This window comes from Rana temporaria, chromosome 7 (assembly GCF_905171775.1).
Source record: "Rana temporaria chromosome 7, aRanTem1.1, whole genome shotgun sequence".
Classification (NCBI taxonomy): domain Eukaryota; kingdom Metazoa; phylum Chordata; class Amphibia; order Anura; family Ranidae; genus Rana; species Rana temporaria.
Genome location: NC_053495.1, coordinates 38791780 through 38819748, shown reverse-complemented (window position 1 = coordinate 38819748; position 27969 = coordinate 38791780). Strand labels below are relative to the sequence as shown.

General features: G+C 44.2%; 1 protein-coding gene across 4 annotated transcripts in view; it reads right to left on the bottom strand.

The window, feature by feature from the left end:
- Window positions 1–22372, bottom strand: part of ERC2 (ELKS/RAB6-interacting/CAST family member 2) — a 1210774-nt gene extending 1188402 nt beyond the window's left edge. For all 4 annotated transcript variants that reach the window (XM_040359253.1, XM_040359254.1, XM_040359255.1 and 1 more), the window contains exon 1: window positions 22190–22372. The gene's annotated coding sequence lies outside the window, so the exon portion shown is untranslated. The remainder of the gene's footprint in view (window positions 1–22189) is intronic.
- Between the last annotated feature and the right edge of the window lie 5597 nt (window positions 22373–27969).

The window sequence follows — 27969 nt, the reverse complement described above, 5'->3', positions numbered from 1 at the left end:
AGGCAATAAAATTTAATGAATAAAAAATACACTTACAAAACTAGGCACTTAGTCCAGTGCCAGGAGTAACAGGCGTGTGTGAGACTGTGATGGCGGGTGACGTCACGCTCTCCCTACCGAACGTATCGTCCCAAGGGCGGGACTTCTTCAGCGGTTGTAGGAGAGGAAAGACAATCACCCTAATATATGAGCGTCCGTTGCTTGGCAACCGCGACGCTATGCCCAGCTGTGAATAGATAGCAGGAACAATTGTAAGTAGAAGGGGCGGACGGAAAAGGACACCCAATCAGTGTATGGGACGAAAGATGTGACGTAGGCGCGCTAGCGTCACATGGGGAACGTCACAGAGTGACGCGTCCACCGTGCTGACACCCGGGTCACATGATGTTGGTTTCCATGGAGAGAAAACACAACATGAACTACAGTGCGGCTGAAGGGACAAAAACAAAAAAACAAAAAAACAAAGCCGCAGCGCTGCAGAAAGATACCAAGAACGGCTGTGACTATATGTGAGCATCAGACTACACACACTGGGGATAAACTTTATTATCATCCTCAATGTACACACATTATACGAGGGACATAATAAATACATAAAAATAGGAATATTTAAAAATTTAAATCAAAAAAGGGGGTTGTTATAAAAAACTAATAAGTTTAAATACCCCTCATGATGATAAGTATAGAAATAATTCTAAATGACCGTAAAGTCAACCGCAATCACAGTCATCAAAACACACTTACATAATGATACAGATAATATGATATAAATATCTATGTGAAATAACATTAAAAATCTATCTATAAAATCACCATAAATAGACATATTTGTATAAAAAATCATATATACCAAGAAAATCATCGATCAGAGATAAAACAATTAATATCAAAATCAACATTAAGGCCTTCTGGAATTAAAACACGTGTCTCATGGATCCAATATGATTCTTTTTTACTTAATTGGCGAATAAAGTTACCCCCCCTCCAATGGCGGTTAACTTTCTCTATCCCCCAAAAACGTAAACCTCTCGGGTTTTTTTGATGGAATTCCTTAAAGTGACGTGATACATTATGCGTAGTTTTTCCTTGCTTAATATTATTAACGTGCTCTGCTAGACGGACATGGAGGGGTCTAGAAGTCCTTCCTATATACTGCAGGCCGCAGTCGCATTCAAGCATATATACCACGCCTATGGTGTCGCACGTGATAAGCTGCTTAATGTCATACTCCCTGTTGGTGGCAGATGCCAGAAATTTTTTTCTCTTTTTAAGATTGACTTTGGAGCTCTTGCATGGCACACATCGTCCGCAAGCATAGAATCCCCCAAGGAATTTAAACAATCTATTATCAGATATAATAGGGGGGTTAAGTACGCTTGGTGCCAATCTATCACGGAGGGATGGGGCTTTCTTATATATAAATTGGGGCTTTTCTGGTAACATTGGACCCAACACTTTGTCCTGTTTGAGAATAGACCAATTCCTGGCTATGATCCTTTCAAATTTCTTGTGTTGGACGTTGTAGTCCAGGATCATTTTATAATTATGAGTTACAATGGTAGGATCACCAGTGGGATCAACCCGATCAGACACCAATGTTGTTCTATCCAATTTTTGGACCTGTCCCATTTCCTCCTCCAAAATCTCGCTTTTATAGCCTTTTTGGACGAATCTATCAGCCAGGACCCTAGACTGAATAGCATAGTCGGTCTCCAAAGTGCAATTTCGACGTAGTCGAATAAATTGGCCTTTGGGGATATTACAAAGCCAAGATTTATGGTGACAACTCCCTATTGGAATAAAAGCATTTCGATCAGTTGGTTTAAAATGATTGGTGAGTTTAAAAAAAATTTTTTCCTTTGCAATGTTGAGATCCAAGAACACAATTCTCTCATGGTCTATATTCCAAGTAAAACTAATATTTTTATTATTGTTATTGAGACCGTCAATAAAAATATCTAATGCGGCCCTCTCGCCATTCCAAATAATAATCACGTCGTCGATGTAACGGCGGTAGCAAACCAGCTCAGAGGGGCGATCACGGAAAATAGCTTCTTCTTCCCAATGAGCCATGAAAATATTGGCTACACTGGGTGCAAAACGCGCGCCCATAGCTACTCCTCTGGTTTGCAAAAAGAACTCGCCATTATACCAAAAATAATTTCTTGATAAACAAAAATCTAAACTACTCAAGATAAATTCTTGATGTCTACCAGACAACTGGGATGTCGAAATAGCCCATTCTACAGACACCATGGCATCATTGTGCCCAATAATGGTGTAAAGAGAGCTTACATCTCCAGTTACTAATATGGTATTGGAAAGGCAATCAAGTGACTCTAAAATCTGAATAATATGCTTAGTATCCTTCAGAAATGCAGGCAACTTCCCCACCAGAGGCTGAAGGAAAGAATCTATGTACTGGCCCAATCTTGCCGATACTGAATCAATCCCATTAACTATGGGTCTCCCTGGGGGGTGAGTACTATTCTTGTGAATTTTCGGCAAAAAATAAATAATAGGAGTCCTGCAAAATAAGGGGTCAAGGTATAGGGCTTCTTTTTTATTCAGAATTTTTTGGTCTCTGCCATCCTCAATGATACGGTGAAGTTCATCTTTAAAAGTAAACATGGGATCTTTAGACAAGACTTGATACGTGTCTCCATCAGATAGAAGATTATTCATTTCTAATTGGTAATATTCCTTACTTAGGATAACCAGACCCCCGCCCTTATCCGCGGGGCGGATCACCATATCTTTTCTGTTTATCAAAGATTCAATACCTCTTTTAATGTACTGAGGGTCCTGCACTTTCTTAACCTTTAACATATTCAAATCATTAACCACCATATTCTTGAAAACCTCCAAAAATTTGGTATCTTTATTGAGAGGATTGAAGGTAGATTTATTTCTCAGCCCTGAGTAATAATTGGTAGTAACAGGTGTCACTGTACTAGAGGTTTTAGACAAAAAATATTTCTTCATATTAAGAGTGCGGATAAACTTCTGGAGGCTAATATAAGTTTGAAATTTATTCAAATTTTTCGTTGGAGCGAATTTAAGGCCTCTATCCAAAACTTTCAATTCATCATCATTAAGGGGTGTACCACTGAGATTATATATGCCTGCCCCTAATGGGGTCGGGACCTTTTGAAATCTCCGACCCCCTCTCCTTCCTCTCTTTGTTTTCGCTTTCTTGGTGTCCCAGCGATTAGAGGGATAGGAGGGGGCGGGTGTCTCCACCATTCTACGGGTGGGGGGTATAGGTACTGAGGGTCCAGTTGGTGATTCTGGCGTGATCCTAAAAAATCACCATCTGCATATGTATGCTGATTGGCCAAAGCAGCAAATCTATTCGAAGTAGGAATAGTAGTAGTTCTTCCAGCATAGGAGGAATCTCTGTATTCTCCATGTTGGGGCACATTTCTCCAAGGGGAGGGAGAGCTAGGGTATTGTACGGAAGACTGTTGGGTCGAATAGGGGTGAGTAGGAGGGATGGATCTACCCCTACTTTTACCACCTCTATTTTTGCCTCTCTTACCGTTACCTCTAGCTGAATAATACGTGTTGGGAGATGCATATCTCTCAGTAAGGAATATTACCAATTAGAAATGAATAATCTTCTATCTGATGGAGACACGTATCAAGTCTTGTCTAAAGATCCCATGTTTACTTTTAAAGATGAACTTCACCGTATCATTGAGGATGGCAGAGACCAAAAAATTCTGAATAAAAAAGAAGCCCTATACCTTGACCCCTTATTTTGCAGGACTCCTATTATTTATTTTTTGCCGAAAATTCACAAGAATAGTACTCACCCCCCAGGGAGACCCATAGTTAATGGGATTGATTCAGTATCGGCAAGATTGGGCCAGTACATAGATTCTTTCCTTCAGCCTCTGGTGGGGAAGTTGCCTGCATTTCTGAAGGATACTAAGCATATTATTCAGATTTTAGAGTCACTTGATTGCCTTTCCAATACCATATTAGTAACTGGAGATGTAAGCTCTCTTTACACCATTATTGGGCACAATGATGCCATGGTGTCTGTAGAATGGGCTATTTCGACATCCCAGTTGTCTGGTAGACATCAAGAATTTATCTTGAGTAGTTTAGATTTTTGTTTATCAAGAAATTATTTTTGGTATAATGGCGAGTTCTTTTTGCAAACCAGAGGAGTAGCTATGGGCGCGCGTTTTGCACCCAGTGTAGCCAATATTTTCATGGCTCATTGGGAAGAAGAAGCTATTTTCCGTGATCGCCCCTCTGAGCTGGTTTGCTACCGCCGTTACATCGACGACGTGATTATTATTTGGAATGGCGAGAGGGCCGCATTAGATATTTTTATTGACGGTCTCAATAACAATAATAAAAATATTAGTTTTACTTGGAATATAGACCATGAGAGAATTGTGTTCTTGGATCTCAACATTGCAAAGGAAAAAATTTTTTTTAAACTCACCAATCATTTTAAACCAACTGATCGAAATGCTTTTATTCCAATAGGGAGTTGTCACCATAAATCTTGGCTTTGTAATATCCCCAAAGGCCAATTTATTCGACTACGTCGAAATTGCACTTTGGAGACCGACTATGCTATTCAGTCTAGGGTCCTGGCTGATAGATTCGTCCAAAAAGGCTATAAAAGCGAGATTTTGGAGGAGGAAATGGGACAGGTCCAAAAATTGGATAGAACAACATTGGTGTCTGATCGGGTTGATCCCACTGGTGATCCTACCATTGTAACTCATAATTATAAAATGATCCTGGACTACAACGTCCAACACAAGAAATTTGAAAGGATCATAGCCAGGAATTGGTCTATTCTCAAACAGGACAAAGTGTTGGGTCCAATGTTACCAGAAAAGCCCCAATTTATATATAAGAAAGCCCCATCCCTCCGTGATAGATTGGCACCAAGCGTACTTAACCCCCCTATTATATCTGATAATAGATTGTTTAAATTCCTTGGGGGATTCTATGCTTGCGGACGATGTGTGCCATGCAAGAGCTCCAAAGTCAATCTTAAAAAGAGAAAAAAATTTCTGGCATCTGCCACCAACAGGGAGTATGACATTAAGCAGCTTATCACGTGCGACACCATAGGCGTGGTATATATGCTTGAATGCGACTGCGGCCTGCAGTATATAGGAAGGACTTCTAGACCCCTCCATGTCCGTCTAGCAGAGCACGTTAATAATATTAAGCAAGGAAAAACTACGCATAATGTATCACGTCACTTTAAGGAATTCCATCAAAAAAACCCGAGAGGTTTACGTTTTTGGGGGATAGAGAAAGTTAACCGCCATTGGAGGGGGGGTAACTTTATTCGCCAATTAAGTAAAAAAGAATCATATTGGATCCATGAGACACGTGTTTTAATTCCAGAAGGCCTTAATGTTGATTTTGATATTAATTGTTTTATCTCTGATCGATGATTTTCTTGGTATATATGATTTTTTATACAAATATGTCTATTTATGGTGATTTTATAGATAGATTTTTAATGTTATTTCACATAGATATTTATATCATATTATCTGTATCATTATGTAAGTGTGTTTTGATGACTGTGATTGCGGTTGACTTTACGGTCATTTAGAATTATTTCTATACTTATCATCATGAGGGGTATTTAAACTTATTAGTTTTTTATAACAACCCCCTTTTTTGATTTAAATTTTTAAATATTCCTATTTTTATGTATTTATTATGTCCCTCGTATAATGTGTGTACATTGAGGATGATAATAAAGTTTATCCCCAGTGTGTGTAGTCTGATGCTCACATATAGTCACAGCCGTTCTTGGTATCTTTCTGCAGCGCTGCGGCTTTGTTTTTTTGTTTTTTTGTTTTTGTCCCTTCAGCCGCACTGTAGTTCATGTTGTGTTTTCTCTCCATGGAAACCAACATCATGTGACCCGGGTGTCAGCACGGTGGACGCGTCACTCTGTGACGTTCCCCATGTGACGCTAGCGCGCCTACGTCACATCTTTCGTCCCATACACTGATTGGGTGTCCTTTTCCGTCCGCCCCTTCTACTTACAATTGTTCCTGCTATCTATTCACAGCTGGGCATAGCGTCGCGGTTGCCAAGCAACGGACGCTCATATATTAGGGTGATTGTCTTTCCTCTCCTACAACCGCTGAAGAAGTCCCGCCCTTGGGACGATACGTTCGGTAGGGAGAGCGTGACGTCACCCGCCATCACAGTCTCACACACGCCTGTTACTCCTGGCACTGGACTAAGTGCCTAGTTTTGTAAGTGTATTTTTTATTCATTAAATTTTATTGCCTTGTCTCCGTGGAGAAACACTATGTGCCTTTTTCTTTTACATTTTGATTGGATGTTATACTGCTGACCATCCTTCTGGAGACCCCTGTATCATTGCTGGATTTACCTGTATCATTGCTGGATTTTCCTTACTATTGGAGACACCCTTATGGGATTGCTTTATATGACCTAATCTAACAGAGGGTCATACCTGTGAGGTGAGCGGCCATTGCTACCATCGGTGGAGGTGTTTCTGCTCTATTCCACGTTACAGCACCTGCATGATTTTACTTATCACCAGTCACTTTAGAGATGATTCTTTTATGGACTTTCTAATACTGGACATTTAGCGCTGCACTATCTACTAATATAATGCATGAATATATGCTATTTGCGCGGCGCTGCAGAACGACATTCTAAAAGCCTTAAAGGGCCCGCTTTTTTTTTTTTTTTACTACAGGAGGGGGGGGGGGGGGGGCGCCCGGGCGCCCCCTATGGACGGGCCGCCACTGTTCCTTACCCTATCCTGACCTTTCACCACGGGTTCATTAAAAATGGTTTTATTGTCCTTTGCCCTGTTTTTGTTTAATGGTTTATATTGTGTTTTGGGTACTGTATGCATTGTCTTCTTATTGCACATCCATGATATCACCTATGGTTATTATTGATTGTGTCTCATATTGCGGTACGTCGCTCTCGTGTACGTTCTCATACATGTTTGCACCCTGGAATTTGCCTGAATAAAAAATGATTTGACTCAAAATAAAGGCCTAGAGCAATGGAAAAAAAAATGTGGTTGTTCTTAGCAACCATACAGATTTCTTTTCATCCTTTATTTAAACTAGATAGAAAAAGGAGGGCTGGTGAATGATTATGGAAATACCTCCAGCGATCTTGCCAGATCTTTCATGTGGAGCCTCACTGGGAATGATCTATTCCACGGGGAATGTGTCATTTACTGTACATTGGGGATATTCATAGTAATAGATGATTTCAGACAGCGAACTTGTGTGATAGATGCAGTTACTGACTCATTCTTCAAACTTATGAGCTGATGTTAAAGCCTAGCTAAACCCCTCCAAAAAATGTAATGCATTGTAGCTTAGCAATCCTTCCTCTGGGTCCCCCCTCCGTACTGTATCTATGGAGGAGCAGCCTTATCACCCGAGGCTGTCATCCTACTTTGGACTACAAACACCTTTTCCTCGTGTCCATTAGATAGGATGTCACATGAGTCCCTGTGCCTTTAAGGAGGGCTGGGCTTCCTCCAGGCACACCTGCCCTTAACCACTTAAGCCCCGGACCTTTAGGCAGCTAAATGCCCAGGCCAGGTTTTGCGATTCGGCACTGCGTCGCTTTAACAGACAATTGCGCGGTCGTGCGACGTGGCTCCCAAACAAAATTGGCGTCCTTTTTTCCCCACAAATAGAGCTTTCTTTTGGTGGTATTTGATCACCTCTGCGGTTTTTATTTTTTGCGCTATAAACAAAAATAGAGTGACAATTTTGAAAAAAATGCAATATTTTTTACTTTTTGCTGTAATAAATATCCCCCAAAAACATATATCATTTTTTTTTCCTCAGTTTAGGCCGATGCGTATTCTTCTACCTATTTTTGGTAAAAAAAATCGCAATAAGCGTTTATCGATTGGTTTGCGCAAAATTTATAGCGTTTACAAAATAGGGGATATTTTTATTGCATTTTTATTAATTATTTTTTTTTACTACTAATGGCGGCGATCAGCAATTTTTTTCGTGACTGCGACATTATGGCGGACACTTTTGACACATTTTTGGGACCATTGTCATTTTCACAGCAAAAAATGCATTGTTTATTGTGAAAATGACAGTTGCAGTTTGGGAGTTAACCACAGGGGGCGCTGAACGTGTTAGGCTTCACCTAGTGTGTGTTTACAACAGTAGGGGTGTGTGGCTGTAGGTCTGATGTCATCGATTGTGTCTCCCCTATAAAGGGGATGACACGATCGATGCGCCGCCACAGTGAAGCACGGGGAAGCCATGTTTACATACGGCTCTCCCCGTTCTTCAGCTCCGGGGAGCGATCGCGACGGAGCGGCTATAAACGAATAGCCGCGCCGTCGTCCCGGATCGCTCCCCGAGGTAAGCCGCCCGCCGCACGCAGCGGGAGGGGGGGGCCCCGATCGGACCCCCGACCCACGGAAAGGCAAGGACGTATATATACGCCCATCTTCCTGTCCGTGCCATTTTGCGGACGTAAATAGTCGTGCGGCGGGCGTTAAGTGGTTAAAGGGGTTGTAAAGGTAAAAAAAAAAAAAATCCCTAAATAGCTTCCTTTACCTTAGTGCAGTCCTCCTTCACTTACCTCATCCTTCCATTTTGCTTTTAAATGTCCTTATTTCTTCTGAGAAATCCTCACTTCCTGTTCTTCTGTCTGTAACTCCACACAGTAATGCAAGGCTCTCCCTGGTGTGGAGTGTCGTGCTCGCCCCCTTCCTTTTTTTTGAATCAAAAAGCAAGTTTATTGTATACAGATAGGAATACAATCATATAATTGTACACAGACAGATCAACATTATTTGCAGTTTACAGGGAAGAATCAGGATATAATCCTATATCCAACATATCCATAAACAGTACAATCATGAGAAAGTGTTATACTTTACAGTACTGCATGTCATATGTAGCATCACCCTGGGAAACGTAATCTGACTGTGTGCAGATGCATCCGACTGCAATCTCAGGAGGTAAAAGAAAGTGAAATAAACTAAAGTTGGAAGGAAAGGGAGGAGGGTAAATAGGAGAGAAGGAGGAAAGAAGAGAGAAGAAGAGGAAAGAAAAAGAAAGAGAAAGAAAGAAAAAGAAAGAAAGAAAGAAAGAAAGAGAAAGAAAGAAAGAAAGAAAGCTGTGGACCTCTATCATATTCTCCGTGCCTTTTTAGGTTCTCCAATAAATGATGTAGCATGTTCCTCTCTCTCTCCCCACCCGCAGCACCATCACACTCCCTTTCACTAAAGTAAGATACTCTATCCCTGTAGCAATCTGTCTCTCACCAATTGCAAGGGACCCAGTCCCGGTACATCCAGCCATGGCTGCCACATATAGTAAAACTTTTTTAAGGCACCCCGGTGTTGATATGTTAGTTTCTCGCGTATTAAAATACTGTTAGCCTGTTTCACCCATTGCGCACCCGTTGGTACCCTAGGGGTGATCCACAGTTTAGCAATCTCCTTGCGGGCAAGATAAAGCAGTCGTAGCACTGCAGTATGGCCATTTGGTGATAGGTCAGGTAGTTCCAAGGCACCAAGGAGGCAGACCACTGGGTCAGTAAGAACTGGTATCTGAAACACCTGAGCTATAGTATCCAGAACAAATTTCCAATACCGAAATAGTTTGGGGCACTTCCACATCATATGCAGCAGATCTCCATTTTGTGCGGTGCATTTAGGGCACAAGGGGGTGTCTCTAAAGCCCCACTTGTGTAGCCTAGCCGGGGTCCTGTACACCCTGTGTAGTAGATATAAGTGGGACAGTCTCTGGGAAGCAGAGACTGAGACTAAGGGGGCAGATGTCAGACACAACTCCCAGGTTTCCCCGTCTATAGGTCCCAAGTCACGCTCCCACCCACGTCTACAAGGAAGTTTACTGGCATCATGTGTATGTTGAAGTAGCCTTGCATAGACCCGTGAAATCATGCCATTTCTATCCTCCGTGGAGAGCACATCTCTCATCAACGGGTGTGCTGTCACAACTAACGGGGAGAGTCTACTCTCGCACTGTACTGCGTGTCTCAACTGTAGATATTGATAGAATTGAGTGTTATGTAAGCCAAAGTCCTCTTTCATGGCAGCAAAAGTTTTAAAGACATTACCAGAGAACAACTGGGTGACGTAATGTATCCCAAGAATTTCCCATGAGCCGAAGCCCTTCAGAATAAAGAGTTCCCCCAGGTATTTATTTCTCCAGATTGGAGTGAACTGGCAGATTGATTTAAGTTTAAAAATACTTCTCACATACTTCCATAGTTTGTTCAACAGGCCTATTGTGGGAAAAGTATCAGGGAACTGGGTAAGACCAGCCTCCAGATACACCAGAGCCGGGAGAGCCGAATCCACCGGGACCATCAGTGACCTAATCGGGTCAGAGCTATCTACCACTCCCCAGTTGCCAAGATGTTGGAGTTGCGAGGCTATAAAATAGAATCTAGAGTGTGGGACTGCTAAACCCCCCTGGTCTTTTGTGAGCTGCAGTGAGTGTAGACTAATACGAGGTGATTTACCCCCCCAAATTAATTCCCTAAACTGAGAGTCTATCCGAGTAAACCATCTATGAGTGATCCAGATTGGGGAATTGTGAAAGATGTATAGGAGCTGAGGCGCCCATACCATCTTAATGAGGTTGACCCTACCAGTCACAGATAGTGGCAACTTCCTCCAGGCTGAACATTTTAGGCGGAGTTTCTGTAGCAATGGTGACAGGTTTTTGTCTAGGTAGTTAAGCGGGAATGGCGTGACTTGTATGCCCAAATATCGAAATTCATCCACCACAGCGATGTCCCTTGCGCACTCAGGCAATGGACCCGGCAGGGGATCTAAGGGCATAAGAACAGATTTGTTCCAATTGATAGTGAAACCCGAGAGCTGACCGAAGCCAGCAATCAGGTTCATGACATTTTGTAGAGAGTTGTCTGTGTCTCCCAGGTATATCAGAGTGTCATCAGCGTAGAGGGAAACCACATCTTTCCTAGGCCCTCTCTGAAACCCCACTATGTCCTGCATGTGCCTGATATGTATGGCCAATGGTTCGAGAGCCAGGGCAAACAGCAGGGGCGACAAAGGGCACCCCTGCCGAGTGCCCCTAGCGAGATGAAAGGGTTCTGATACTTCCCCATTGATGCGCATTCTCGCCGTCGGGGAGCTATACAGGAGCTGAACCCATTTCAAAAATGTGGGCCCCACCCCAAACCGAGCCAGGACCTCCCAAAGATAGGGCCATTCTACGCTGTCGAACGCCTTGGCGGCGTCCAACGATAGAACCGCCCTGTTACCCACATTATCTGGGGGGATTTGTAAGTTCAGGAAGAGTCTGCGCAGATTCTGTGAGGTAGACCTCGTTGGAATAAATCCAGACTGATCCCTGTGAATCACCTTTTGTATACATTTCGCCAACCTGCTAGCCAGAGCCCTGGCCAACAGCTTGACATCACATGTCAGAAGCGAAATTGGCCTGTAGGAGTCCGGTGACAAGGGTTCCTTACCGGGCTTCAGCAGAACCACCACAAGGGCCTCATTCATGGATGGGGGGAGGAAACCTGTGTCAAGTGCATGGTTATAGACCTTGAGTAAAGCAGGGAGGAGTTGGGTAGCATATCTTTTGTATACCTCAGATGGTAACCCGTCCGCCCCTGGGGCTCGGCCGTTTTTCGAGTGTGCCAGTGCTTCTAGTAGTTCCTCCTCAGTCAGAGGGGCATTAAGTAGAGCAACATCTGAGGCAGACAAAGACGGAATGGGGTATTTGTCTAGGAACGAGTGGATTTCGTCCTGAGTGGGATTAACTTTAGAGGAATAGACATCCTGAAAAAAAAGTTTAAAGGCCTCTATAACTTCTTTAGTTGAGTGGCAAGGGGACCCCGCGTGATTCGTGATCGACGCAATGTAAGATGATGACTGTTGTGATCTAGCGAGTAATGCTAACATATGGCCTGTGTTTTCACCTTCTTCAAAGTGACTCTGTTGTAGGAAAAAGCGTTTATTTTCAGCTAACTGCATGGACAGGTCTTTAAGTAAGGTTTGAGTCGCTAACCACGATCTTCTATTATCGTCTGTGGGGTCTGCAATATACTTGGCTTCAGAGGATCGCACCTCCTCTAACACTGACATTTCCCATTGCTTTGTAGACGTTTTAACCTTGGAGATTTCCCTAATAAATTGGCCTCTTAGGAAGGCTTTGGTCGTATCCCATACCACGTCTAATGCTGCAGTGTTCAAGTTTCGTTCAAGAAAATTTGTGAGAAGTTCCGGGATAGGGTCAGGATCTGGGATAAGTGATAGCCAAAAGGGGTTGAGCTTCCAGAGGGTGTTACCCCTGCGGGCCCCACACCTGATGTCTATTGAAAGTGGGGAGTGGTCCGATACCTGTCTGGGGTGATATTGGGAAGACTCCAACATTGGTAAAAGCAGATCATTCCCCAAACCTAGGTCAATTCTGGATAGACATCCAATAGAGGCAGACTGGCAGGAGTAAACTTTGGCCTCTGGATTATAGACCCTCCAAACATCTGTGAGACCCATTTCCGCCAGTAAACGGGCAAACGGAGTAGGCCCACTCCCTCCCTGCCCCCCCACCCCTCCCCGCGCAGACATCCTATCCCTAGCAGTATCTAGACAATTATTAAAATCCCCGATCACTAATACAGGTATACCCGTAAAGCGGGCCATGAAGTCAGTCAATATCTTCAATATGCTAGATGAAAAAGGAGGGGGAATATAAATTCCAGCCAAAATGCATTTGGTACCGTGTATACAACATAAGATAAAAATATACCTTCCATCCGGATCAATTTGCGTTTTCAGGGCAGTGAACTGTGTGCCCTGCTTGACCAGGATACTCACCCCCCTCGAGTACACTGAGAAAGTGGAATGAAATTGGTGGCTAAATTGCCTTACCGCAAATTGGGGCGTGGAGGTCGGGGGGAGGTGAGTCTCCTGCAGACAAATAATATCAGCAGCTATCCGCCTGATCGTGCGAAGCACGGCCAGGCGTTTAACCGGGTTGTTTAGTCCCCTTACATTCCAGGACATAAATCTAGTCAGTGCAGCCATTGTAGTATAGGAACAGGTAAAACATGTATGGGAATGATAGTACTACAGTGCTGAGTAGCAGGACAGTAGTGCAGACCGGCAAGGAGAACATGGACCCGGACAGTGCATGCGATACATGCGACATTGGTAGCAAAAATAAGGCAGAGGACATCATATAATAGGTACTTGAGGTAGTCACAAGAGAGAGGACAAATTCAGGGTGTGGTCGGAACATGACGGGTAGAAATGGTCCCACAGCAAGGGTGTCCAGTAGGTGAAAAGATAGTAAAAGGGAGAACAAGGTCATATAACCATAGGCCAACATGGCCAAACTTATGTGCCCGTAGGCGAGGTGGGGCCTAAGCCAGATCCACATGGGGGCAACAGTGGAAGTGCACCAAAGCGTTCAAACTTCTCAACAGCTAAAACGAATAGCCCAATTAGTGGAGTGTGGATTAAGCATCAGCAGCTTCTCCGCCTTGGAACAAGAGCAAACAGGTATTTATCAGTAGTAATTGAATCGGTGTATCACCCATCCTGTTGAGCGCGGCGTTGGGTACGACCATCCCGGAGTGAGCGTTCCTCTCTGTCCAGCCATTGTGCGGCTGAAGACGGAAGGTCAAAAAAGTGAACGGAGCCCAGCGCTTCTACCCTTAGTTTGGAGGGATATAGCATAGCATACTTTATGTCCAGAGCCCTGAGACGGCGTTTAATGTCTATAAACTTAGCACGTTGCTTTTGTAACTCAGCTGAGAAGTCAGGGAAACAAGAGATTTTTGCATTATCTATCTTCATGGCTTCAGGTTTGAGCCTGGCATTGCGTAGTATAGCATCTCTATCCTTATAATGGAGCAGTTTGAACAGAAAGGGTCTTGGAGGGGCCCCCGGTGGCAGAGGCCGGGAAGGCACTCTATGTGCTCTCTCAACTGAGAATAATGGAGTGAAAGCCTCTTTGCCAAAAGCAGTCACCAGCCAATTTTCAATAAACTCGACAGGGTTCTTTCCTTCAGCTCTTTCAGGCAAACCCACCAGCCTCACGTTATTCCTTCTCATTCTGTTCTCTAATTCCTCTAAACGGGATGAATGCTGAGTAAGGAGATGGTTGTTGTATGAGAGATCCCTTTGCATGGGGGCCATGTCATCCTCTATGGAGCTTATCCTGCCTTCTACAGCAGAGGTTCTTTCCCTCAATTTTTGTGCATCTTGCCTCAGAAATGTTATTTCAGCCTTAACCCCTTTGATGTCAGCAGTCAGGGCAGTTAGGGACGTATTGCATGTGTTAATAGCTGCAAAAATGTCTCTGAGTGAGGGCTCACTATCAGAAGCAGGACTGGGGAGAGACTGCGGCCTAGTGGGGTTGCCATTAGGTGTACTCACGTCACTCCATGTGAATTCCGGGCCTCCGCCATCCTCCAGGGGGACAGTATCGTCCGCATCGGATGAACCCCCGGATCTCTCGTTCTGCCTCTCTGGGTAAGTGCCAGGATCTGTAGCCAGTACTCTGGAAAAGAGCCTCTCCGCTCCATCCCTGTGCTTTTCTTTGGCGGTGCGGGAGGCCTGCGCGCCATCTTGGATCGCCATGCTGTCTGCGGTCCGGGACGTAGTTTGCTTCCTATTCGCCGACATCCTCCTCGGATCTAGGAACGGAGGGCACCGGGGTGGTCAGGGCTCTGTTCTGAAGCGATCGGGCTTCAAAACCAGGCAGGATGGGTGCTAGTAAGGATGGATGTCAGGAGATTCGGCGGAGCGAGCTGAAAGTGCGTCCGGTTACATCAGCTGCCTGGCCACGCCCCTCGCCCCCTTCCTTGAGGGGGGAGGGGGCGAGCAGGAGAGTTAGGACGCCCACTAGCACACAGCTCCTTTCTCTATCTGCAACGTAGAGAGCGTCCTGACTCTCCTGCTTGCCCCCTGAAGGGAGGGGGCGAGCACGACACTCCACACCAGGGAGAGCTTTGCATTACTGTGTGGAGTTACAGACAGAAGAACAGGAAGTGAGTCCTTATTTCTTCTGATAAATCCTCACTTCCTGTTCTTATGTCTGTAACTCCACACAGTAATGCAAGGCTTTCTCCCTGGTGTGGGGTGTCGTGCTCGCCCCCTCCCTTGAGGAGGCAAGCAAGAGAGTCAGGACGTTCTCTACATTGCAGACAGAAAGAGAAAGGAGCTGTGTGCTAGCTGTGTGTTAGTGGGCGTCCTGACTCTCCTGCTCGCCCCCTCAAGGGAGGGGCGAGCACGACACTCCACACCAGGAAGAAAGCCTTGCATTACTGTGTGGAGTTACAGACAGAAGAACAGGAAGTGAGGATTTCTCAGAAGAAATAAGGATATTTAAAAGCAAAATGGAAGGATGAGGTAAGTGAAGGAGGACTGCACTAAGGGAAAGGAAGCTATTTAGAGAAAAACAATTGTACCTTTACAACCCCTTTAATCTATCCATCTTTATATGTGCTCCTACTTTGGAGAATCTGGAAATTTAGACCACAGTATATACAGAGGTACCTTGGCGTGGGCACGGTGGCTTACGCATATATTTGCAGATGTGTGCAAACAAAACCCTCTGTTTTTAACGTAAACTATTAACCGCTTGCCGACCGTGCCCTGCACATATACATCGGCAGAATGGCACGAATCGCCCTATGGGTACGTCTGTACCTTTAAAGGCAATAGCAGGCGCGTGCGCTCTGCACCGCGGGGGAACCCGATGCGTGTGGCCAGCGGGCCCATAGGGCGACCGTCATGGGCCACACGCGATCACGTGCACAAGAGCAGGAACAGGGATTTGTGTGTCTAAGCACATAAATCCCTGTTCTGTCAGGAGAGAAGAGACATATCGTTTGTTCCTACTAAGTAAGTAGGAACAATGATATGTCTCCTCCTCCTGTCAGTCCTATGCCCTCACAGTTAGAACACACCAGGGAACACACATTTAAACCCTTGATCGCCCCCTAGTGTTAACTCCTTCCCTGCCAGTGACAATTACACAGTAATCAGTGCATTTTTATAGTAGTGGTTGCTGTATAAATGTCAATGGTCAAAAAATTTGGCAAAAGTGTCCGATCTGTCTGCCGCAATGTCGCAGTACCACTAAAAATTGCAGATCACCGTCATTACTAGTAAAAAAATACAAAAATAATAAAAATGCCATAAAATAAATAATAAATACATCTTTCCCATAGTTTGTAGACGCTATAACTTTTGCGCAAACCAACCAATATATACTTATGGCGTTTTTTTTTTACCAAAGATATGTAGAATATTGATTGGCCTAAACTGAGAAGGAAATTTGTTTTTTAAAAACACTTTTCAGGATATTTATTATAGCAAAAAGTAAAAAATATTGTGGGTTTTTTTTCAAAATTTACGCTTTTTTGTTTATAGCGCAAAAAAAAACACGCAGAGGCAATCAAATACCACCAAAAGAAAGCTCTATTTGTGTGAAAAAAATACATCAATTTTGTTTGGGTACAACGTCGCACGACTGCGCAATTGTCAGTTAAAGTGACGCAGCGCTGTAAAAAATGGCCTGGTCATTAAGCAGCTAAAACTTCCGGTCTGTAAGTGGTTAAGGTAAAAAATGTTTTGGTTTCAGAACTGCAATAATCTTATTCTCCAAAAATGATCCATATATGACCCTGTAATATATTTTTCATTTGTATGCCTCCCTGTAACATCCTCTGTGAGATCCTGAACCTCTCCTCTTCCCCTCACTTCCATTGGTTTGGAACGAGCAGTGCATGTTAGTTGTGGTCATGAACTTCTGGACAAGGGGTGGGCACTGTGAGGTGGGGTGGAGTACCTCGAGGAGATTGGGGAGGGGGCATTTGTGTTGGGAGGGGAAATTTGGAAGGTGGCAGGGGTTAAGAATTGTTTTATGAGGGGAAATTAGGGGTGTGCTAGGAATAGTGATTTGGGGGAATTTGTGTTGGGAGGGGGGATGGAGGAAGAGGATTTGTGCTAGGAGGGGGGATTAGTCGGGTGTGTGCTAGAGGTGGTGATATGGTAGAGGAGGAGGGATTTTGTGCTAGAAGGGGATTTTTTTTTTTGGAGGGGGGGGATTGTGCTAGTGGTGATGATAGGGGGGATTTATGTTAGGAGGGGAAATCTAGGGGGGGGGGGTCAGTTGTGCTAGAAGGGGGGGTTGAGGGGAGAATTTGTGCTGGGTGGGGGATTCAGAATGGGGGAAAGGATTTGTGCTTGGAGGGGAAATTTGAGGGGCAAAGGTTTTGTGCTAAGAGGGGTGATTTTTTGAGGGGGTGTGCTGTGGGGATTTGGAGAGAGAGAGAGAAAATCTGAGTTTGGAGGGGGGGTGGGGGCAGCAAATATTTGTGTTGGTAGAGGGGATTCCAGCAGGGGGGAAGATTTGTTGTGGGTGGAAGGGAAATTTATGTTTAGGGGGTAAGCATGCGGATTAGTGCCTGATTTTTTTTTTGGGGGGGGGGGGTGATGTTTGCTGACACAATGCTCATACATCTTGGGGGGGGGGGGGCACAGTTTGGTATGTTTGCCCTGGGCTCTAGATAACCTTGTCCCAGCACTGCTCTATGCACACTACACATCCTAGAGACCAGGGGTCTCCAAATGTTTTAAACAGAGGGTCAGTTTATGGTCCTTCAGACTTTAGGGGAGCCAGACATTGGCGTCAATGAGAGGAATAATGCACAATCAGTGTCAGTATGAGGGATAGTACCCCACTGTTGGTATCAGTAGGAAGAATAAGTTAGAGAGATAATGCCCTATCATTGGTATCAGTCAGAGAAATAATGCCCCAGCATTGGTATCAGTCGGAGGAATCATGCCTCATCATTATTATCAGTTAGAGGAATCATGCCTCATCATTGGTACCCCCTTTATCCCGAAAGAGGACATTGCAGTCGTGGTGGGAACAATCATCAATTCCAGACTCAACTACGCAAATGCCCTCTATCTAGGACTCCCCAAATACCAAATCACTCGTCTGCAAGTCGTTCAAAATACGGCCGCTCGACTAGTGACTGGGAAAAAACCATGGGAATCAATCTCGCCTTCACTGAGATCCCTTCATTGGTTGCCAGTGAAAGACAGAATCACTTTCAAGGCACTCTGCCTAATACATAAGTGTATTCAAGACAACGCCCCCCAATATCTATGCGAAAAAATAAAAGCCCATAACCCCAATCGCATTCTGCGATCCACCAATCAAAACCTCCTCCAGATACCCAAGGCCAGATACAAGTCCAAAGGAGATCAAAGATTTGCAGTTCAGGGACCTCGCCTGTGGAATGCACTACCAACCACCATCCGACTGGAGTTGGACCACTTGGCCTTCAGGAGAAAGATTAAAACCCATCTCTTCTGAGGTCAAGGGGTTCCTTACCCATGAAATGGATACAGCGCCCAGAGGCGATTCAGTTCGCACGTGTTGCGCTTTACAAGTTTCTCACTCATTATTATCAGTCAGAGGAATCATGCCCCATCATTGGTATCAGTCAGAAGAATCATGCCTCATCATTGGTATCAGTCGGAGGAAAAATGCCCCATCATTGGTATTAGTCAGAAGAATCATGCCTCATCATTGGTATCAGTCGGAGGAAAAATGCCCCATCATTGGTATCAGTCAGAAGAATCATGCCTCATCATTAGTATCAGTCGGAGGGAAAATGCCCCATCATTAGTATTAGTCAGAAGAATCATGCCTCATCATTGGTATCAGTCGGAGGAAAAATGCCCCATCATTAGTATCAGTCAGAGGAATCATGCCCAGGGCCGGCCTTAGGTGTTCAGGCGCCCTGTGCGAGCTAATCCTGTGGCGCCAAAATATTTCATATCAGTGCAGCCCCCCCCACATTTCAGTGCAGCCCCCCCCCCGTTCAGTGCAGCCCCCTGTTCAGTGCAGCCCCCCCGTTCAGTGCGAGTGCCACCGCAGGTGTAATACAATCGTGGAGGGGGGTGCCGGTCTGACACCCCCCAGTGTGTGGTACCCCGGGGACGGCTCGCCCCCTCTTATTATGCCTCTGGATGGCCGCACAGCGCCCCTGTTGCCCATAGCGCCCTGTGCGGCCACACAGCTTGCACACCCTAAAGGCCGGCCCTGATCATGCCCCATTATTGGTATCAGTCGGAAGAATCATGCCCCATCATTAGTATCAGTTAGAGGAATCATGAGTGGCCGTTTGCTATGCGATCTGTGTGGCCAATGAGAGATGATCTCAAATGTAAACATTTGAGATCATCTGTCATTGCCGGCTCACACAGAGACAGCGTCCTGTCTCTGGAGAGGAGTCCGATCTGTGTCCCTTGTACATAGGGACACAGATCGGTCACCCCCCCAGTCACCCCCCCTCCACCTACAGTTAGAACACTATACAGGGAACATATTTAACCCCTTCCTCACCCCCTAGTGTTAACACCTTCAAAGCCAGTCACATTTATACAGTAATTAGTGCATATTTATAGCACTGATCGCAGTATAAATGTGAATGGCGCCAAAAATGTGTCCGATGTGTCCGCCATAATGTCGCCATCCCAATAAAAATCGCAGATCGCCGTCATTACTAGTAAAAAAAAAAAAAACAATTCTGTCCCCTATTTTGTAGGCGCTATAACTTTTGCGCAAACCAGTCGCTTATTGCGATTTTTTTTTTTTTTTACCAAAAATATGTAGAATACGTATCGGCCTAGACTGAGAATTTTTTTTTTTTTTTTTTTTTTTATTGGGATATTTATTATAGCAACAAGTAAAAAATATTGTATTTTTTTTTCAAAATTGTCGCTTATTTTTGTTTATAGCGCAAAAAATAAAAACCGCACAGGCGATCAAATACCACCAAAAGAAAGCTCTACTTGTGGGGAAAAAAGGACGTCAATTTTGTTTGGGAGCCACGTCGCACGACCACGCAATTGTCAGTTAAAGCGACGCAGTGCCGGAAGCAAAATTTTCACCTGGGCAGGAGGGGGGTATATGTGCCCAGTAAGCAAGTGGTTAAAGGAAGTCAGCGGAAAACATTTGGAGACTTAGAGAAGGCTGAGAGTAATAGAAGGGACTTTTTGAATACATACCGGTACTTGATTTGAATTTTCTTAAGCCAGAGTTTGGTGTGACTGTGAGCTCCTTCTGGGACGGGGACTGGTGTGATTGTCTCTATGTACTCAGCTTAGTGTACCATGTGGCTGGATAGAATAATGACAGGTATGCTTTAAAATGATGGACAATCTATTCTTCAGCAGGTATGAATCCTCTACAGCTGAGCTCCACTTGGCACAGCAGAATATCAATTTCCTATTTTTCACATGAAATGTTCGCCGTGTACGTTCATCATGCAGGTACCACACCCCAGAATAACTACATAGAATTCAGAGAAAAAAAATCGAACGCTTCCTACACATCGATACAATTCTGTAATTCCATTTTAGGCAATCCAATCCCTCCTCACTGCAACCCCATCGCCATGTGCAACCCAAAGATCAAACTTTACAGAGCCCCTTATGTCTACCTGGTAATGAATGACACCAGAACCCGACACCCGTCCACCTGTCCCTACTGTAATTGTAGTAAATACAAACCCAGCACGTCCAATAGAAATAGTCCATTCTGCACAAGTCTGGAAGATGCTCTAAAAGATTCCAATTGTAAAAGGTAAATTGTGCGATCTTACAGCGAGAAGTGGAAAGGAGAGGAAAAATCGGAATGACACCGATCCGGCCCCAGTGAGACAGAAAGAAATTGGAGAAGACAGACGGGGAGCCGGAGACAAATAGAAAAAGACATAAAAGACTGGCAGAGCGGAGAGGGGAACTTGAAGCGTCAGAAATCACAGCGTGCCATTGGATGGGCAGATCTGATCTGGATATCTGGGGACAATCTGGACGTGTGTGTGCTCATGGGATGATGCTGGGGGGTGAGGGGGGGGGGATCTATAAGATGCTGCCCATACACCATGCTTATAGTCAGTGCTGGGTGCAGTGCATGGGGGCATCATGTATGTACATTACATAAAACACACATAAAAAATAAAATAAAATGTTGTGATGATGAGGAGGTCCATGTGTATGTGACAGAGGAGCTGACACTGCACAGGAGGACAGAAGGACATGCCACCTCCATACATGACAGGTAAGAACATCTGACACATCACAGGAGGGGATCTACACCCATCATGTCATGCCCATGGTCATGGGACCATCAGAGGAGGACCATCATCAGAGGAGGACCATCACAGGAGGACAGGAGAACATGCCACCTCCATACATGACAGGTAAGAACATCTGACACATCACAGGAGGGGATCTACACCCATCATGTCATGTCCATGGTCATGGGACCATCAGAGGAGGACCATCATCACAGGAGGACCATCACAGGAGGACAGAACATGCCACCTCCATACATGACAGGTAAGAACATCTGACATATCACAGGAGGGGATCTACACCCATCATGTCATGCCCATGGTCATGGGACCATCAGAGGAGGACCATTATCAGAGGAGGACCATCATCAGAGGAGGACCATCACAGGAGGACAGGAGAACATGCCACCTCCATACATGACAGGTAAGAACATCTGACACATCACAGGAGGGGATCTACACCCACCATGTCATGCCCATGGTCATGGGACCATCAGAGGAGGACCATCATCAGAGAAGGACCATCACAGGAAGACAGGAGAACATGCCACCTCCATACATGACAGGTAAGAACATCTGACACATCACAGGAGGGGATCCACACCCATCATGTCATGCCCATGGTCATGGGACCATCAGAGGAGGACCATCATCAGAGGGGGACCATCACAGGAGAACATGCCACCTCCATACATGACAGGTAAGAACATCTTACACATCACAGGAGGGGTTCTACACCCATAATGCATGTCCATGGTCAGAGGACCATCATCAGAGGAGGACCATCACAGGAGGACAGGAGAACATGCCACCTCCATACATGACAGGTAAGAACATCTGACACATCACAGGAGGGGATCTACACCCATCATGTCATGCCCATGGTCAGAGGACCATCATCAGAGGAGGACCATCAGAGGACCATGATAGGAGCCTGTCAGGATGCACTTGTTCCAGTGTCTCGTATAATAAGAATATGATGGAGAGGATGAGGAGGAATCACACACACACACCATGACATCTGCAGCCTCACCTCTCCCAGGATCCGCTCCCAGCCTGTGTCTGCATGTCAGGCTTCCCCGGACCATGTCTGATGTGATCGGGGAGGAGGTCAGCGCTGGTCCCCTTGTCTTCTTCACACCGTCTCCCCCAGTCGGGAGCTGACAGCCCCCATGACTCAACACTCCCAGCATGCTCCGGGGCCGCCTTCCCTCCGGCCGGCCGCTAGGAGGCACTAGAGCGCCGGGAGCGCGCTGCGCGGGACACACACACATACACACCCTGAGATGAGGGGATGGTGTGTGGGCTGTGAGGAGAATTGTCACCATGGATGAGGAGGACCTAGCACATCCCTGTCATTGACGGGGGGCTGGAGTGTAAAAGCAACACAAGTGACCCCACACAGAGCCACATGTATCATGAATAAAGTGAAATCAAATATGAACATTTCTTCCTTGTGTTCTCTGCACCAAAATATATTCCTTTCATTTTAAACCCTAAAATACTATTATTATTATCCCTAAAATGTAATTTAATTTTAAACAACATATTTTTTTTTTATTATTATTATTTCAACACTTTAAATAGTATTTAACAAATTTTAAACCCTAAAATACTATTATTATTATCCCTAAAATGTTATTTAATTTTAAACAACATATTTTATTTTATTTTATTTCAAACCTTTAAATAGTATTTCACAAATTTTAAACCCTAAAATACTATTATTATTATCCCTAAAATGTAATTTAATTTTAAACTTTAAATTAATATTATCATTTCAAAACTTTAAATAGTATTTTACTAATTTTAAATCCTAAACAGGGGCGGACTGACCATTGAATCGAACGCTTCATACACATCGATACAATTCTGTAATTCCATTTTAGGCAATCCAATCCCTCCTCACTACAACCCCATCGCCATGTGCAACCCAAAGATCAAACTTTACAGAGCACCTTATGTCTTACGTCTACCTGGTAATGAATGACACCAGAACCCGACACCCGTCAACCTGTCCCTACTATAATTGTAGTAAATACAAACCCAGCACATCCAATAGAAATATAACATTTTTATTTTTTTATTATTTTAAAATTTTAAATAGTATTTAACAAATTTTAAAACCTAAAATACTATTATTATTATTATCCCTAAAATGTAATTTAATTTTAAACTTTAAATTAATATTATTATTTTAAACCTTTAAATAGTATTTTACTCATTTTAAATCCTAAAATATTATTATTTTAAAAAGTGATAGTTCACACAGGGGCGACCTTTTCAGGTGACTTAGCCGCCTGACAAGTTGCGTTCCATGCAGTGCAAAGGAACCGTTCTAATGGGAGCGACTCAAGTCGCTCCGACTTAGAAAAAGATTCCTGTACTACTTTGAGGCGACTCCGGAGTGGCTTGCATTGACTTCTGTACAGAAGTCGTTTTGCAAGCCGCGCTGAAGTCACGCTGTATGGGACGGCTTCAGAGTCGGGCGATTTTGAAGTCGCCCCTGTGTGAACCAGCACTAAATGTAATTTTAATCCCTAAAATATTATTATTGTTATTTGTAATATCATTAATTTTTTAAACAATAAAATAGTATTGGAAAAAAGGGGGAAAGAAACTGCGCTAGAAAATTGGAAAACGAATATTGGCAAAAGGAAATGTCTGAAGCTCTGGTTAGGAGCAGCAACTAACCTGAAAACATAAACAGTGGAAAACAATAAAAAATAAATAGTTGCGCTAAACCTTAAATGACGTTAATAAAATGTGTGACTATTAGCAGTGGATGATCCTGACGAATCTCCACTGCCCAAATCCCCAAAAAGTTAATTATGGAATAACACAATTCAAAAAACATAACCATAAACAGTGTATAAACAAATATAATGAAAACAGTGTATACTGGTCCTCTAAAAATCAATTCATGAAAGAAATGAATCATAAAGTGCATGAATAATATATCAGGTGCACCATCAATAAAGTGACCACATAAAAGTGAAAAAAAAGTTCATATGTTGTATCAATAGAGTCCACCCGTGAAGGTATCCAAGTGACAACCGGCTGTTTCGCTGAGTGATTGACAACCCAAGTGCAATCCACCACCATAGAGTAAGTAGAACTGCTTACCAGAACAACTTGGTCTATAACAGAGGACTTAAGATCACATATAATGAATCGGGGCCCCGAGACGTAGTATTACATTTATTATTATGTAGTATTACATTTCATTTTAAACCCTAAAATATTATTATTGTTAAACCCTAAAATAAATTCAATGACAGCAGCTCAGTACTTACGTTGGGTGCTGCTTATTCTATAGAAACCTGCCTTTGTCATTGGTTAAGCCGGTCTGAAGATGGCTGCCCTGGATTCTCAGTTTTCAGGTGGCTCTGCTGCCTTCCAGGGTCCTATGGAGCCAATTTGACGTGTTTTTGTCGCATTTTTACCCTGCTAAAAGGACAAGAAAAACACGCTAAAAATATTTCCCTTTAAAAGGATAGTTCACCTTTCCAAAAAAACTTGACTATACAGGTAAGGGAAGTTTGTAGATTAAAACAGACTGTGCAGCTCTGACAAATGGTGAATAATATACATAACATACCTTATAAAGCCTGACTGGAATACTCCCAGGATGTTGCTAAGTGAGGCCTAGTCATCACTGCTCACCTCCACCATCACAGGAGTGAGCTCTTTCTCTGATTCAAACCCCCTCACATACTCTTTCTCTCCTCTGACACAGTAGCTCTGAGATCAGCATTTGAGAGCTCACTCCTGTGATGGTGGAGGAGGACTAGGCGTCACTTAGCATCGTCCTAGGAGGACCTAGCAACGTCCTTGGAGCATTCCAGTCAGGTTTCATATGGTATGCAAATGGCCAACACCTATAACAAGGGCTTTATTCAACTTTAGTCAGAGCTGCACAGTTTATTTTCATCTATGGATGCCCCTTATCTGCACAGGCAGTTTTTTGGTAAAGGTGAACTATCCCTTTGGACCCCTTTCACACTGCCGACGCCCATATCGTTGAGAGTAAAATAGCAGTAAAACGCCGCTATTTTTCGCCGGATTTGCGTCACATTTCGGCCGCAAGCGGGGCGCTTTTTACTAGTGGCCGAGAAAGGGTTAATACCACCCGCAATGCGCTGCTACATCGGCGTATTGCCGGCAGTACAGCGGCGCTGCCCATTGATTTCAAAAGGCAGGAGCGCATTAGCAGCGGTGAGTTCACCGCTGCTAATGCACTCCAAAGAAGCTGCTGACAGGACTTTTTCTGACGCCCTGCTAGCGCACTGCTCCAGTGGGAAAGCCCTCGGGTGTGAATGAGCCCTTAGTGCCCTGTTTAAAAAGTGCACCAAAAATGTACCCTTCATTGAAATAAATTGAAAGCACATCAAGAATGTGATTTGTGCCTTTACCGCGTTTTCATTGGACCAGTGCCCTTACGTGAGCGTGAGATGACAACATGACATGCACAGTCAGACCTGGTATGCATCAAACCGATTCAAACCGTGTATGGCTGGTCTTAGGATTACTTTGAACGAACATTAATCCCTGGTTCACATTGATGCTACTCTGAAATTGCGCTACTTCAAGTGGTTTCAAAGTAGCAAAGTCAGCGCGATTTCAGATGCTACTTGATAAACATCTGTGCGGCTTCATACACAGATGTCTATTAAAGTCGCACCTGAAATCTGCAAAAGTAGTTGCAAATCGGTTTGGCGCTGCAAAATCGTTGTTGTTACCGATTGAAACAGTGCCATTACCACCAATAGGCTGCGACTTGTCATACAATTTTATCTCTCAAATCGCATGGCAAATCGCTCTAATGTGAACCTAGGCTTAAGGTCTCTTGCACCCAAATCACCAGGTTTTTAGGTGATTAGGTGTCTTTTCTTGTTTTTTAATGATCTGAATGCAGCCCATTGCTTTCAATGGACCTATGCACAGAGGCCAAAAAGGGGCGGGACTTTCGCGGGAGTCTATGCCCGAAAGTGGTGCAAATACCTGTTTTATACAGGTATCTGCACCCCCTCCCCCCTGAAAGGTGTCAAATGTGACACCAGAGGGGGGTCCGAAAAGCGGAGGTTCACTTTTAGGTGAACCTCCGCTTTCAGGTCGTATCGCGTAGGCGATTCGAGCGGAAGTGAGAGCAGTTACCTGTTAAAATTAGGTATCCACTCCCCCCTGAAAAAAATAGTTGCAGGGGAGGAGGGGAGGAGTACTCAAAGCGGAACTTTCCCTTTTGGGTGGAGTGCCACTTTAAGGGGGGGTTGGCGGGCTGCAAAAATGTGTCTCAACCGCGCATTTTTGCCGCCTCCCAACCGCATGTCTAAATGAAGCCATACAGTTTTCATTCATGGCACACCTTCAATGGAACTGTTTTGGAAAACAGTTAAATCAATGAGTTTAGTTCCATTTTAAGTATTTTTTTTTCCAACCCTGTGATTAATAGATAAAGATAGGTGGAAACGGGCAATAGGGGATCCGCATTCCACAAGTCACCAGACTATATTAACAGAAATCTTTCTATCATATTATATGTACATTAAGCCTAGGTTCACACTAAGGGGTTGATTTAATAAAGGCAAAAAGACTGTGTGCACTTTGCAAAGTGCAGTTTCTCCAGAGCTTAACCCCCGGACCATATTGCTGGTCAAAGAACAGGCCACTTTTTGCGATTCGGCACTGCGTCGCTTTAACTGACAATTGCGCGGTCGTGCGACGTGGCTCCCAAACAAAATTGGCGTCCTTTTTTTCCCACAAATATAGCTTTCTTTTGGTGGTATTTGATCACCTCTGCGGTTTTTAGTTTTTGCGCTATAAACAAAAATAGAGTGACAATTTTGAAAAAAATGAATATTTTTTACTATTTGCTATAATAAATATCCCCCAAAAATATATAAAAAAAAACTATTTTTTTCCTCAGTTTAGGCCGATACGTATTCGTCTACATATTTATTGTAAAAAAAAATCGCAATAAGCGTTTATTGATTGGTTTGCGCAAACGTTATAGCGTTTACAAAATAGGGGATAGTTTTATGGCATTTTTCTTAATATTTATTTTCTACTAGTAATGGCGGCGATCGGCGATTTTTTTTGGTACTGCGAAATTATGGCGGACACTTTTGACACATTTTTTAAACCATTGCCCATTGACCATTTTTATAGCGATCAGTGCTATAAAAATGCATTGATTACTATAAAAATGCCACTGGCAGTGAAGGGGTTAACCACTAGGGGGCGAGGAAGGGGTTAATCATGTTCCCTGGGTGTGTTTTAACTAAAGGGGGGGTGGAATGACATGGGGAAATGACGAATCGCTATTCATACATTGTATGAACATACGATCGGTCATTTCCTCCCCTGAAAGGACCGGGAGCTGTGTGTTTACACACACAGCTCCCAGGTTTTCCCTCTGTAACGAGCGATTGCGTGTGCCCGGCGGTGATCGTGACCGCCGCGCACACGCGTCGGCGTCAGGGGCGAGCATGGGGCGATGTCGCACCCCAAGTCGATTCGTCCATTGGGTCTGGGTGCAGGCGCCGGAATTGGAACTAAGGGAAACCGGCAGTGAAGCCTTCAGGCGCATGCTTGAGTCGCGCTGCATTTGCTGATTGGTCCTGTCGTCTTCTGGGGGCACACAGGTCTCCGAAGGCAATGGGGGGGGGAGGGCCCGGGGGGGAGGGCCCAAAGACTTCAGGGAAATGACTTACATAGTTTCCTCGCCCTGGTGGGGTACATAGGAAGTGAAGAAGAATAACAATGGAAAACAAGGTAATACAAGCACAGATCTCACTGGTTCCCAACCTCAGT